Consider the following 13116-nt stretch of genomic DNA (forward strand, 5'->3'; position numbering starts at 1 on the left):
ACGACACAATGTTAACTCTAAATTATGATTACCATTCTTGCACAAAAGTTCCTTAAATAATAAAAATACAATTTTAGATTTGGAGAAATCTTCTTAAACAGATAAGATATTATTTCTTTTCTATTTCCCATAATGCTTAAGTCATTCCTGGTGTTCTGGTAAGCAACTGAAACGGAAGAACTGTTTCAGTTCATTATCACTATAGGGCATTACACGGAAACTCAATCCATAAAAAAAAAGAAAAGAAAAAAACAAAAAAACCCCACTGCATTTCATAAAGTCTCTAAATAAATTATTTTGGCTGGTGCGGTCACTGGAAGAACACAGCCTCTTATTCATTCAGTGTTTTCCTTTACAGAACATTAAATCACATGTCAAAAGGTTTTATAAAATTAGAAATGTCACACACATGGTACAAATCCTTAAAATGCACAGCTAGACATAGTTAAAAATCATATATATGCTCTCTGTTATTTTTTGTCATACAGATTTTAGTGCTTAATAAAGTATACTGTCTACTGGACTAAAATCTTACTTTCTAGAATCATGTAAAAATGAGACCAAAAGTCTACTCTGCATGTAGTACCTAGAATTGGGATTCCACTATTTGGACTCTGTCACTATGTTGCTTACCTTTTTCCCGTTCACTGATTTCATTTATCAAAAGCAACCAGGGGTCTCTGTCATATATAGCATTGTTCTGATAGTGACGGCAAGTCTCAATATGAATTCAGTAGAGTCTCTGTTCTTGAAGACTTCTTAGTGATTATTAGCGTGATTTGTACAGCGTTCAGGACTGCAGAGGTGTCTGTAACATAAGCAGAGACCACTTGCTGACGTCCGTTTTCCTGTACTGTGACTGTAGTTCCATCATCCCACTGGACACAGTTAAAGTCTCACCCAGATTCGAGGGCAGGAGAGAGGTTTCAACATATTGACAAGAGTAGCTTCAAAGCATTATGAAAGAAGATTAAAGGAAGTGTTTAGAAATAAAACACCATATGATAGAATTTATACAGTTCTGAACTTTTAAGCACAGGAGAGCTTCCAATTTAGCCTCTGCAAAAACTTAAATTTTCAAAATCTTCTATTGTTCTTCTCTACAAAACTTTTTATATTAAATCTGAGATGAATGAAATTCTGCTAACAATGGATTAATTATTATTTCCCTGATTAAACAACTGTTTATTGAGTTTGTATAAGCCAGGGATTTTGTTATATGTAGGACTAATATTTTGAAGATACAGTCCCAACCTCAAGTTTGTCATTCAGAAGACCTGAAACATGAATAAATAAATGTATTCTTTTGAATTGCAGTATTTCTCGAGAATTGCATATAACCCTTTTAAACTATACCACAAGTAAGTCGCATAATAATTTTTATTTTTCCTTATATAACGGGACTTCGTTAAAAATAAGAGTATTATACACAAGAGTTGACTGATAATTAATTGGCAAATACGATAGTGATGATGATGTACCTGATAACCTGCCTCCACCAGGATTAAGTGGCTCCTTTAAATATTGGTCCTTTATTTTTAATTTGATTTTACTTTTTGCAGGCAAAATTTTGGGCAGAATTTTAACCATTTTTGAGCAAAGGAATTTGGTGACTGATCTTTACCATGGCTTTCTTCTCATACTTTCTCTTGTCATTGATGTTCGCTGTTGTTATGCCATAAAAGGTACTTGTTTACTGAGGCTTTTAGATAATTATAATTTTATGTGTCCTGCTTAATAGTTTTATCTGTAACTGGGACTTTATTGTTGCACAACATTTTTCCCTGTAGGATATATGGAGGGGTAGTATATTCATCCTGTCTACTTATCTGCCTTACCATTCTGTGGGAATCATTGCCAGAAGATGGTATGCACTTGTCTATGAACAGATAAAAGGAGGAATTTATTTAGTTTCATAGCAATAAAATTAAGTTATATTTCAGGCCTCCAGTTATGAGTTTGTATAGGCCTCATCTTTATAGCATATGAGAAAATGTTTCATATATATAACAGAGACTTACTCTTCCAAAATATTTTAAAATGTAATCACTTTGATGCAAAAAATATTATATATATTTTATATTTCTATCATAAAAAGAAAGTTATTACATATATTTCAAACTTTTTTTATGACTCTGTGAGGTATAGAGAAATCAACTCTGGGTTTCTGATATAAATTAGGGGTGTCATTTACTGGGGTTTTAGGGAAAGCTGAATCATCAGAACTTGTCAGAAAATGTGAGATCCAGGGCATCATACCAGAGGTGAACTCTTGGTACTTGGTATTTATCTCGCACTTTGCTAGGCATTTTACATATTGTTTTCATTTCCATGTATTTTGAAAATAATTTAAGTCTCTAAAAGAGTTAAAAGAATAGTACAAAGGCCACCTGTTGCCCGTTGCTGACATTTTGCCACATTTTCAATTTTTGAGCTATTTGAAAATAAAACTGCATACATCATGATTCTTTATCCCTAGATATTTTAATATATATTTCTTTAAAACAAGGTTAGTCTCCTGTATACCAGCAACATGATTATCATCAGCCAGTATGTATTATTGTTTCAATATTTTCTAGTTTTTAGTTCATCTTTACATTTTTTATGATTGTTCGCAATTTTTCTTGATTTGCTCCAGGAGCTGATCAAGGGACAAGCATATGCCATTTGTTACGTGTCTCCAGTCTCCTTCAGTCTAGAGCACTGACCCCCCAGTTGCATCATCTTTGTCTTTCTTAAGACATTTTTGTTGAGGTCAAGTCAGTTGCTTTGTAAAATATCTCCTATTTGGATGAAGCTAGATTCATTTTGGATTCATTTTGGCAAGAATACTGCTTTGCTTCTGGTTGACACTTTTGTATCACATCAGGAGGCATTATGTCTGTTTATTCCATTATTTTTAGGAGACTGTATGTTTGGTTAACATGTTAACCATTAGTTTTCTTTGTTTTAAGAATATGCATTTCCATCTTTAATGAAGTAATTTCTTGGGTGATTTTTTGAGGCTGTGTAGTAATCTTGTTTTCCAATAAACTGTTGGTATTGCTTTTTTTTTTTTTTTTGAGTTCCTGTTATTACATCTTTGTTCAGTATGTGACGTTTCTTTGAAGAAGTGCTCTTTTCCCTTCCAGATCTCAAGTTTGACTAGGAGTTGCCCTTCACTGTGGCTCCAATGTGCTTTTTGATATATTCCCATTAGTGTTTAGCATTTATTCACTTTCTGACAAAACTGTTGTTCTTCTACTTTCCCTCTACAGACCTGGAATTAACCATTTTCCAAGGCATCCTGATAGGAAGTAGTGTTTAGAAAGTAGCATCTGGGCACTAGATACACTCATTGCTACTTGGGGGTCATTTCTTCATGGCTCTTTAGTGAATGACTCTAGGATGCATATGTTCAAAGGGGAAAAATAACTTGAAAGAACTCTTGAGCTGGATGTAAATGATTGTTCATCATGCTGATTACTGCAACTCAAAATCACCATCTCAGGGTTCTTCTTCATCTTTCCCATGGTGTGTGTGTGTGTCCCATAGTGAAACCCAGAGTTCCCATTTATCTGTATGCTTCCCCACTTATAATTCATAAAATAGTTGCAGTATAAAGACTTCTTTGCAGAGGCTGTATAGAACTAAGTTTATATAAACTAACAGGTAATTGTTTCCTTTTTGTGGTTTTAATTCTTAACCATTGCGGGTACATATTGAGTCACCACTGGGTTTTCTTTATACCTGCTGTGTGGTATTAGTACACCTATAGGTGTACTCACCAATGTTTTGTGTGTGTGTGTGTGTGTGTGTGTGTGTGTGTGTGTGTGTGTTTAATATATTTGGTGAACAAATATGAACTGGAGTTGGAATTTTTCTTAAGGATCTTTGGCCTGCAACACAGTGTTTCCTCTACAGATATCTAAAGAGCTAAGAACATCAAATGCTTAACTATCTGGATGAAACAAAGAGTTTCTGAGATAAAAGAAGTTCAGGCTGTAGAGCTGAAGTTTATGAAGAAGAAAGAGACAATAGATTAAATTATGCTTGTAACTGGACAGATGTGAGAAATCTGGGGGCTCCGTGGCTGGTTTTGGTAATCCTGGAAATGGTCTTTGTTGACACTTTTAGATCGCAAAGACAGCAGCTGTATTTTCATTCAAAGTTTGGCTGCAGTGAACAGTATTACACATGCAGTACAGCATCAGATGCTTCTAGAAGGCTGATATCCAAGGTTTTCGTAAGAACTTGACAGGCAGAGCAATCTCAGAGACTACTTTAACCATTATCTGACTATAGAGGGAAACCAAACCTGCAAATCACATTTTGAAGAACTTAGGGAATATCAGCAACTAACTTAAATAACTTTTTAAACTAATGACTGTGATAATTATTTTTAAATTATGATCTTATTTAATATATACTAAACTAAGTTAGATGTTATTAGTCCTACTTTACACATGAGGATAATCAGAGAGGTTCTGCAAATTTTGTAAGGTCGAGCAGCTAATAATGGCAAAGATGAAATTTAAATTTAAAATTATCTACCTCCAAACCCCATAACTTTAATTCATAGAGTTTGTTATTCATAAAAGATCAAAGTAAACTGAATAACCATTTATCCAGTGAATAAGCATAATGAATTTTAGAAGACAGAACACAGAATTCAGTAAATTGTAGGGTAAGATATCCCTGCACATTTTTTTTTATGTTTTTGATTTGCCTTTGAATTTATTGATAATTAGTTAATGGAGCCTGATTTTAGTTGTATTAGATGAAGATAGATCTCAGAGATTTTGTGTAACATACCTTTTACAAACCATTCCGCACTTACAGTGTACCAGGCACTGTGCTAATTACTTTGCATAAATTCAGTCGTTTACCTCACAGCAGACCTCTAAGTTGGGAATAATCATTTTCGTTTTACATGTGAGGAAACTGAGGCTCAGTGAAGTTAAATGACTTGGTAAGCAAATTGCTATCAAGTAGCAATACAGTCATCTGATCCTATACTCTTTACATCTCAGAGATTTTGTTATTGTCTGGTTAATGTTATTTGTATATTCTTCTATTCTTTTTAAAATGTGAAAGTGCATTTTATAATTAGGTAGTTAGTCCAAAGTACTTATTGATGAAATGTACTCTTAGGTGTAATCCGAATCAGAATATTATTGTATCATTAAGTTTGAAAAATAAAAGAGGCAAAATATTTATTTTGTTTCGGGACAGTTGTTTAAATCAGAGATCAGTTTGTGATATATTACTATACCGACTTACAGCACTGTATCGACAAATATTCTAAATGTTTCTACTTTGTTCCTAGCACTGCTCTAGCTGGGCATAGAGGAAGGAGGAGAGGAGATAAAACACCTTCCCTCATGGAGCGTACTCTCTAGTGTGTTGAATAACACTTACTTACAAACAAGATACTTGGAGATTCAATAGATAGGATTTAGACCTTAGATGGGTAGGGAGTGGAGCTTTTTAGGTTTTGTGGTATTGATCCAAAGGAAAAAAAAAATACACAGAAAACTCTGAAGAAGACTGTATTTTAAATTATTTACCCTAATTAGGAAAAATACTATTTTTGTAAAGATCTAACCCCCGTTCAAATACATTGACAAGCTCTGACAATGTTTCCTGTGACTATATTTGAGGTACCATGATGAGTACATGCCAAAAATTGTGAAAAGTCTGAGATTTTTACCTTCTCGCAAGCTAAAGTGTTAGCCTGCCCTAGTTTCATACATGTTGGCAGAAGATCAAGCCTCCTGGGTCAGAGGCAAGGTGCTTTATTACTCATACAGCAAGAAGTATGACCTTCATGTAACCGTCATGTTCACATCTGTTCCTTGAGTGTCCCAAGTCCACAGGAGAAATAGGGGAGGGGGTCCTGGAGGGCTCTGCATACACCATGGATTTGCATCACAGTTGAGGAGTCACAAGCTTGGGATCTTTTATAGGAGATTGCAGTCTTTTATGAAAGATTTCCCGCAGAGAGAAATTATTATTATACTAGACAGCAAAAAATTCTGCCTGGAGGGTGACACTATCTCTGTCTTCCAAGGCTGTTAGCTATACCTATGTCCTTGAGTACTTAATACTGAACAGAGGACATCAGTGTATTTGTTCTCAAAATGAGCAGAAATGTGAGACATCCATAGAGAATTAATTTCAGTATCCTTCACTCTATACTACCGTTTTCCATGGCTTGATAATGAACTATCACTAAAAACTGGTTACTTGTGTATATTGCATATAGGGAAGAATGACATATTTGGATCATATCTATGATGGGATGGGTCATAAAATATCTAACTTACATATGAGGAAAATGAGGTTCATGGAGAATATATTTATGACTCAGTATTCCATAGTTAATCAATTTCAGTGTCAGGATTTAATACCAGATGTTTTCAGTAATCAAAAGAATCCAGCGTTCGGTATGTAAATATATCTATGCAATTTCTAGCATAAATAGATAGAACTCCTCCATGCTGAAAACGACTTTCAGAATTTCATGTTAGTATGACATCCACATCAATTTGGCATTCACCCATATTATCAGCTTTCACCTGAGAAACACTTTCCATTATGTAGTTCAGTCTACTGAAAAATGTGCTGGCACGAACCTCCTCTCACAGGTTAGAGAAGTTGGTGCAGTTCTGGCTCAATGCAGCTGGAAAGGTGGTTTCTTCAGGGCAACCTGCTGATGGATATTCTAGCCCTAGAATACACATTTAGATGTGTCTAGATTAGAAACATGTACAATGCATTCATGAATTACAGTTTATAGGAAGATCAAAGCAGGACATAATAGCATTCTATGGGGTTTTAAAAGAGCTGTTTTTTTTTTTTTTTCTTCTCCAAGATAATAAAGTTTGTTTCTAGAGTTTAGTAAATAGTTAGGTGTCTTTAGTCAGCAGGTCAGCATTATTTTCAATAACCCTATGATGTATCGGCTGGGGGCATTTTAATATAGAAGTCCCTTACATACATACTTTACAAAAATTTGCTTGATTTTTGTGTATGTGATGAATTCTTAAATCCCTCTTTTCTAGCTGACCAAAATTCATATAATTATATATTTGAATTAATGAAGACCATGAAAGCACTGTGACAGAATAATTATCTTTAATTATACTAATTACATAAATGGGTAAAAATTGATGATTAGGGCATTACTTTGTGAAAATAATAGCTTCATATTAATGATTGGATCTTCTTGTGACTTATCTTAACAATCCTCCCTACCTTTCTGACCTACATTTGACATACAAAAGTTTAAGAAAAATTTTGAACTCAGATTCATTCCTTCATATATACCCTGAATTTCTATGCTTTTTGAATTAACTAAGATGATTTGTGTTGCCAGATTTAGCAAATAAAAATACACTGCCTTCAGTTAAATTTGAGTTCCAAATGCACAGCGAATATGGCCTTTTTAGAGTAAATCCAAATATTGCAACATTGGAGATGAATTCCGTAAGGCAGTACGCTCACTAACTGTTAGTTGCATGTCTTTTTAAGAGGATATATACTCAGCCTTTTATCCAGTATTCCCACAAAACATAGGAAAAATTGCAAGGATTTTATTGAAATGTGAATTAGTCCCAGAAGTAAATTTTTAATGTTTCAGTTTAAGCTGTAAAAGTTGTCACCTGCACTTTACAAAGGTCACATGATAGTTACGTGCCATTCTTTGGTTGTAAAATACAGACATAATTTTTTTTTGTGAAGTGATGTTTATATTCTAGCATATTTCTCATTAAGGCAGGCAAATGAATTTAAGGATACGTGTTTTCCCCAAGCTAGTTTTTAGAAAAGGACAGATAGGGGCGCCTGGGTGGCGCAGTCGGTTAAGCGTCCGACTTCAGCCAGGTCACGATCTCGCGGTCCGTGAGTTCGAGCCCCGCGTCGGGCTCTGGGCTGATGGCTCAGAGCCTGGAGCCTGTTTCCGATTCTGTGTCTCCCTCTCTCTCTGCCCCTCCCCCGTTCATGCTCTGTCTCTCTCTGTCCCAAAAATAAATAAACGTTGAAAAAAAATTTAAAAATAAATAAATAAATAAAAAAGGACAGATAGTTTCGTGATTTTTATTAACAACAATTTAAATTCCCACAAGTCTTCATCAGACCCCAGTTCTTTTCTATCATATTGTTAACTGACAATGTCCATGTATTACTTATCAAATAATTGTCTGTAATGTTTTCCTCCTGTATTTACTTGGATTCACGAATATGCGGGGATTGCCTTATTCCTCTTGTGCTTTGGTTATTTGGTGAAAGTCAAAAGGCAACGAGTAGGTCATTATTTTGGGATCTAAAAATAATTCATTTGCATAATGGGGTTTGAAATCCTGAAACACAAAACTCTGCAATGCTCCCCATTGAGAGCAGTTGTGCTTGTGATAGAGAGAAGTTAACTTAGATGCTCTATGCAATCAGAATATAAGACAATGTTGCTAACTTTATAACACCACTCCAGGACTAATGATTTTCTTAGAAAAATGTTTATAATTTCAAGTTCTTAAATAAACAGAAGGTTTGTCTCAGAGTCAAGTCTTAAAGAATGCTTTGCTCTTTTGATCTGGGGACCTGGGCCACTTTGTGGAGGGCTAACCTTTCCTAAAATAGCCCTGAAGCAGTTGTGTTAAGGCCCCTTTGCAGATGCTCCCTAATGTGAGTTTAAATACTGTGGTGTCCTTTATCAAGGAGAACCCACACGCTTCCAAAGCTGTCACAGCTGGCTAACTCTGGTCCGATTCATAAGGGATTAATTGGCCATGGGTGCTCGTGAGCTGAAATACTGTCATAGCGGCTGTAGATCTGTCACTTTGATACACAAGGTAATCAAGTCCAGTAATAGACTCTCCATGAATGTTAATAGCTTACCTTAGCAAGAAATCATTAGAAGCTGTTTACTTGATGTCACATGGAAGAACATAGTCTGGACTTTTAGTTCAAGATCACTTGATATTTTGTGGGATAAACTTCTTTTCCAAAACTGTACTAAATACCAAATACATTGTGGTTGTTTTGAGACTAACTACAGAGGAAATGAAACTTTGAGAACCTGAGCTTGAGAAAACAACCTCATCTGAAAAATAAAAATAAAATACATTTTTTTTCTAAATTTCTTTTTAACGATTTTCTGGTAATGGTTCAAACAATCAGAAAATCGAGTGAAAAGTAAAAGTTTACTTTTCCCTTGTTTCCTTCTCCCCCGCCCCATTTAGGGATAACTTGGTTTCTCTGGTATGAAATCTTTCCAGATCATTTACCATTCATTTAAAAATAGAGTTTTATGTATTTTTATTTGAATGGGATTATAGTTTACTTTTCTTCAAAAGCATTTTGGTTGTATGTATAAATAAATTGCATTGTAATAGTTGAACAATATTCTGTAAATTAAAGGTGAGCTTTAATTTGTTTAAATATTAATTGCTTTTCAGTTACAGAAATTTTCTAAGAAAATAAAGAAATGAGAAATAAATTATTTATTTTCAAGGTTATTGTATTTGAAATATATTTTGACTCTGCACCTATCACATATTTGAATGTGTAACCCAGAGCCTAACACTTGCAGCCTTGCACAATATTTAAGGCACTGAATTTTTAATATGAAATTTCATACTGTGGTGTCCTAGATTTTTCAGGAATGATTAAACTTCTCGTTGGATACCACTTGAGAATATTGGTCTGTGGCTCTGTCCTTAGGGGTAATTGTCTATGTTAGGAAATTATTGGAGGAGAGGGGAAAATGATGAAATTATAGATTGATCAGACAAAAAGGTGACTTTGTTGAAATAAGAATTTTAGCATTAACAGTTGAATTGAGGAGAATCTGCAATCCCAAAGTACAGGGAGAAGTTTGAAGACTGGTAAAGATTTCCTGACATTAAGCACTCTGGGTATTGATGTTAAGCACCATCCAGGAAGAATTCATTATAAGACTCTGACATGTATCCTACACACAAATTTTTTAAGCCAGATGAATTGACTATGTTTCTGGACAGGTAGCATATTTGAATATGTGCACAGGGAGAGAAATACTTTATCATTGTAATTTATCGGTTATGTAAGAAAAAATGTAGCTACAATACACCATCATACAGGAAGATATTGTAAAAGTTATTAGATTTAAGTTTTTTAACAATCTTCAAATGGAGCATATAATTAGCTCTTGAAATTCTGTTATCATTGTATTTAGACTCTAATTAGTGGCCAATCTTTGTAGTTTCTTCTTACCCCCATGTAGAAAATCATCTCGGTATTCAATATGTTTAAAATCAATTCAATTCACAGTACCCGTATTATAATAGAATGAAGAAATTAAAACAGTATGTAAAAATATGGTGTGAAAACACCAAAAAGGGCATTGGAAATGGGCGTAATATATTATATATATAGATTATATATGTATATCTGTCCTAGAGTTACTAGGAGAATTGACACATTTAAATCATTTTCAGAATATTTAAGCTACATAACACCTTTAAAGCAATTAGTATAGAGAGTTTAAATTGTAGTTGCTTACCAAATTGTGGATTTCATCTTATAGTTACCACTCAGTTGATAGATCATAAAAATATGGGCTCATATTTTCATAAAATAATAATAAAATCAAACCTATTACCACTTGTTACAAAATTGAAGGTTTATTTAAAAATAACATTTATTTTTAGGTTCTGATTACATTTTAATGGACAATTCTTTGTGATGTGGCTGGTGAGTAGTAGTGTTGCAGAATTGAAAGAGGTCTTCATTCCCTGTGTTGTATTACCCTGTACTCAAAACTGCGGTTCATCTGGCCAGTTCTGTCATCTTTTTATGTAACAGGCAACAATCGGTTTAAGATTTATAATGCAAGAGTACTGACTGCTCTGAGGTTTATATTCTATGAACCCTAAAGTGTAAGTGGAGAGGAAGAAGGGATGTCAGTCAGTACTGGTTCCATCCATACGCCTATCTCAGGAAGCCATGCAGCCCAGACTGTAGCCCAGAAAGATGGTGGCACTTGTCTAGAAAGAGCTATAGGTGAAAAGCCAGATGGTACAATGGATTGGGTGGTGAAATAAGCACAGGAGGAGAGAAAGACTTAGATGTGCTTGGGACATGTGAATGTGTCCAGAAGTAATTCTCATAATATCTCAATAAAATAAAGTGAATATTCGGCAATTTTGACAGATTTTTAATAGTGACTTTTTGTTGGAGTTTAAACTTATCAGTGTGATATGTTTTATTCTTGGCTTTTCACAACTTGTGAGATTTCTTGAAATAGTATTAACATCAGAACAATTCCATCTGTATCTCCTGAATGTTTGACAAAATGTATTCGCTATACCTTTACCCATTTAAGTCAATAGTTTAGTTCCTTTTTTTAGTAGAAAGTATATTTCTTTCCATTATTATTAATGATCACCTAGTATATGTAGACAAGAGAAATGTGCACTGAGAGTAAAGAAAATGAATTCGATGTAAGACTTTTACCTTGAGAAGCTTTTATCCTATCACAGGAGATAGAAATGTAAGCATACAGTTATGACAGTTTGAAAAATACTGGAATACAGGCATAGGTAGAATACTGTGCAAAGAGAAAGGAGTAAGCAATGCACAGAGAGGCTCTAAAAGTATGTTCTTCCGGGGCGCCTGGGTGGCGCAGTCGGTTAAGCGTCCGACTTCAGCCAGGTCACGATCTCGCGCTCCGTGAGTTTGAGCCCCGCATCGGGATCTGGGCTGATGGCTCAGAGCCTGGAGCCTGTTTCCGATTCTGTGTCTCCCTCTCTCTCTGCCCCTCCCCCGTTCATGCTCTGTCTCTCTCTGTCCCAAAAATAAATAAACGTTGAAAAAAAAAATTATAAAAGTATGTTCTTCCACTGAAATAACTTCTAATAGAGTCCCACATGCCTGTCACAACATAGTCCATCCTTCATGTCTCTCTTAATGGTCGCTGGCCTTCACTGATAACGTTACTGAAATCTGACTATGAGAAACTCCCTCATGAGTAGTCAGGTGAAAGCTTAGCTGTTTTTGGTAAAATATCTTAGATTTTATGTGATAATATTCTTTCAACTATGCATATTTCTCGAGCCTGGTCTTAATGTACTATAGAGGAGTTATCCTGAACCTGCCCTAAATGTATTTTTCATTTCCTTATTTCTCTCTTCTCCATACTCTATGCATTGTAGAGTACCTGTTTAAAATGTCTCGATGACAGGGGCTGCATCTATATTTTATTTGTAAATCATTCATCCCAATTATGAGCAATAAGGGCACCAGACAGAGCTTTATTAGGGGTGAATTTTACCAATACCGATCGTGGACCAGATACAGAAATTTATGTGAGTCTCATTCCATACCAGATGATCTTTTTATATATGTTTTTCTGACTGGTCATAGAAGTTATTCATAAATAAAGGCTTATCAAGAGCCTTGCTTACAGGAATTGAGGGCTTAAAAATTGTTACAAGCTTATGAAATGAAGACTATCATAGGCAATTATAAAATACTGTTTCTTTGCACTTTCTGTTTGTGGAGACAAGTAAGCCTTCCCTAGTGCTTTATGAAAAAAGCAGTTGACACTTAAAAAAAAGCCAATTAGTAATAGAGCTACTTAATTGTTCATTTGGCTTTATGTCTCTCCAAGTCAGTTTGTTTGCTAACATTTTCAATAACAGCAAATAGGAAGTGTGGTTTAATGTGAAAATCAATACTCAGTAGAGATCAACAAACCATAGCCACAAACAAATGGTGAACTAGCGTTGTTGTTGTTGTTGTTTTAAATCCATTTGAACAACAGTTTGAATTCTTTTATACCGAATCCATCCCAAGAAAGATCAAAAAGAATGAGTCAATAGTTAGTACAAGTGAGATGATACAAAAAAATTTATAGGAAATAAATTCACAAATTTTTTGAGTAAACAAAGCATTGAAACATTAAAACTCATTGTGAAATCCAGCATAATATTAAGGCTTATAAATGCACATTTTTTTCTTTTTTTTTTTTAATATATGAAATTTATTGTCAAATTGGTTTCCATACAACACCCAGTGCTCATCCCAAAAGGTGCCCTCCTCAATACCCATCACCCACCCTCTCCTCCCTCCCACCCCCCATCAACCCTCAGTTTG

General features: G+C 34.7%; 1 protein-coding gene and 1 long non-coding RNA gene across 6 annotated transcripts in view; one reads left to right on the forward strand and one right to left on the reverse strand.

Annotated features, from left to right (window-relative positions):
• The window catches only part of SGCZ (sarcoglycan zeta), a 1125109-nt gene that overhangs the window by 432836 nt on the left and 679157 nt on the right, over positions 1 to 13116 (forward strand). The gene's annotated exons all lie outside the window — the stretch shown is intronic.
• LOC121039748 (uncharacterized) lies at positions 314 to 11601 on the reverse strand. The gene is made up of 4 exons (XR_005794967.1): positions 11476 to 11601; positions 8878 to 9082; positions 6618 to 6712; positions 314 to 808 (listed from the first exon to the last, which is right to left on the reverse strand). It is a non-coding gene; the product is annotated as an uncharacterized LOC121039748 (long non-coding RNA).

The sequence above is a fragment of the Herpailurus yagouaroundi genome, unplaced genomic scaffold, assembly GCF_014898765.1.
Source record: "Herpailurus yagouaroundi ecotype Mexico unplaced genomic scaffold, PumYag 181, whole genome shotgun sequence".
In the NCBI taxonomy this organism is placed as follows: domain Eukaryota; kingdom Metazoa; phylum Chordata; class Mammalia; order Carnivora; family Felidae; genus Herpailurus; species Herpailurus yagouaroundi.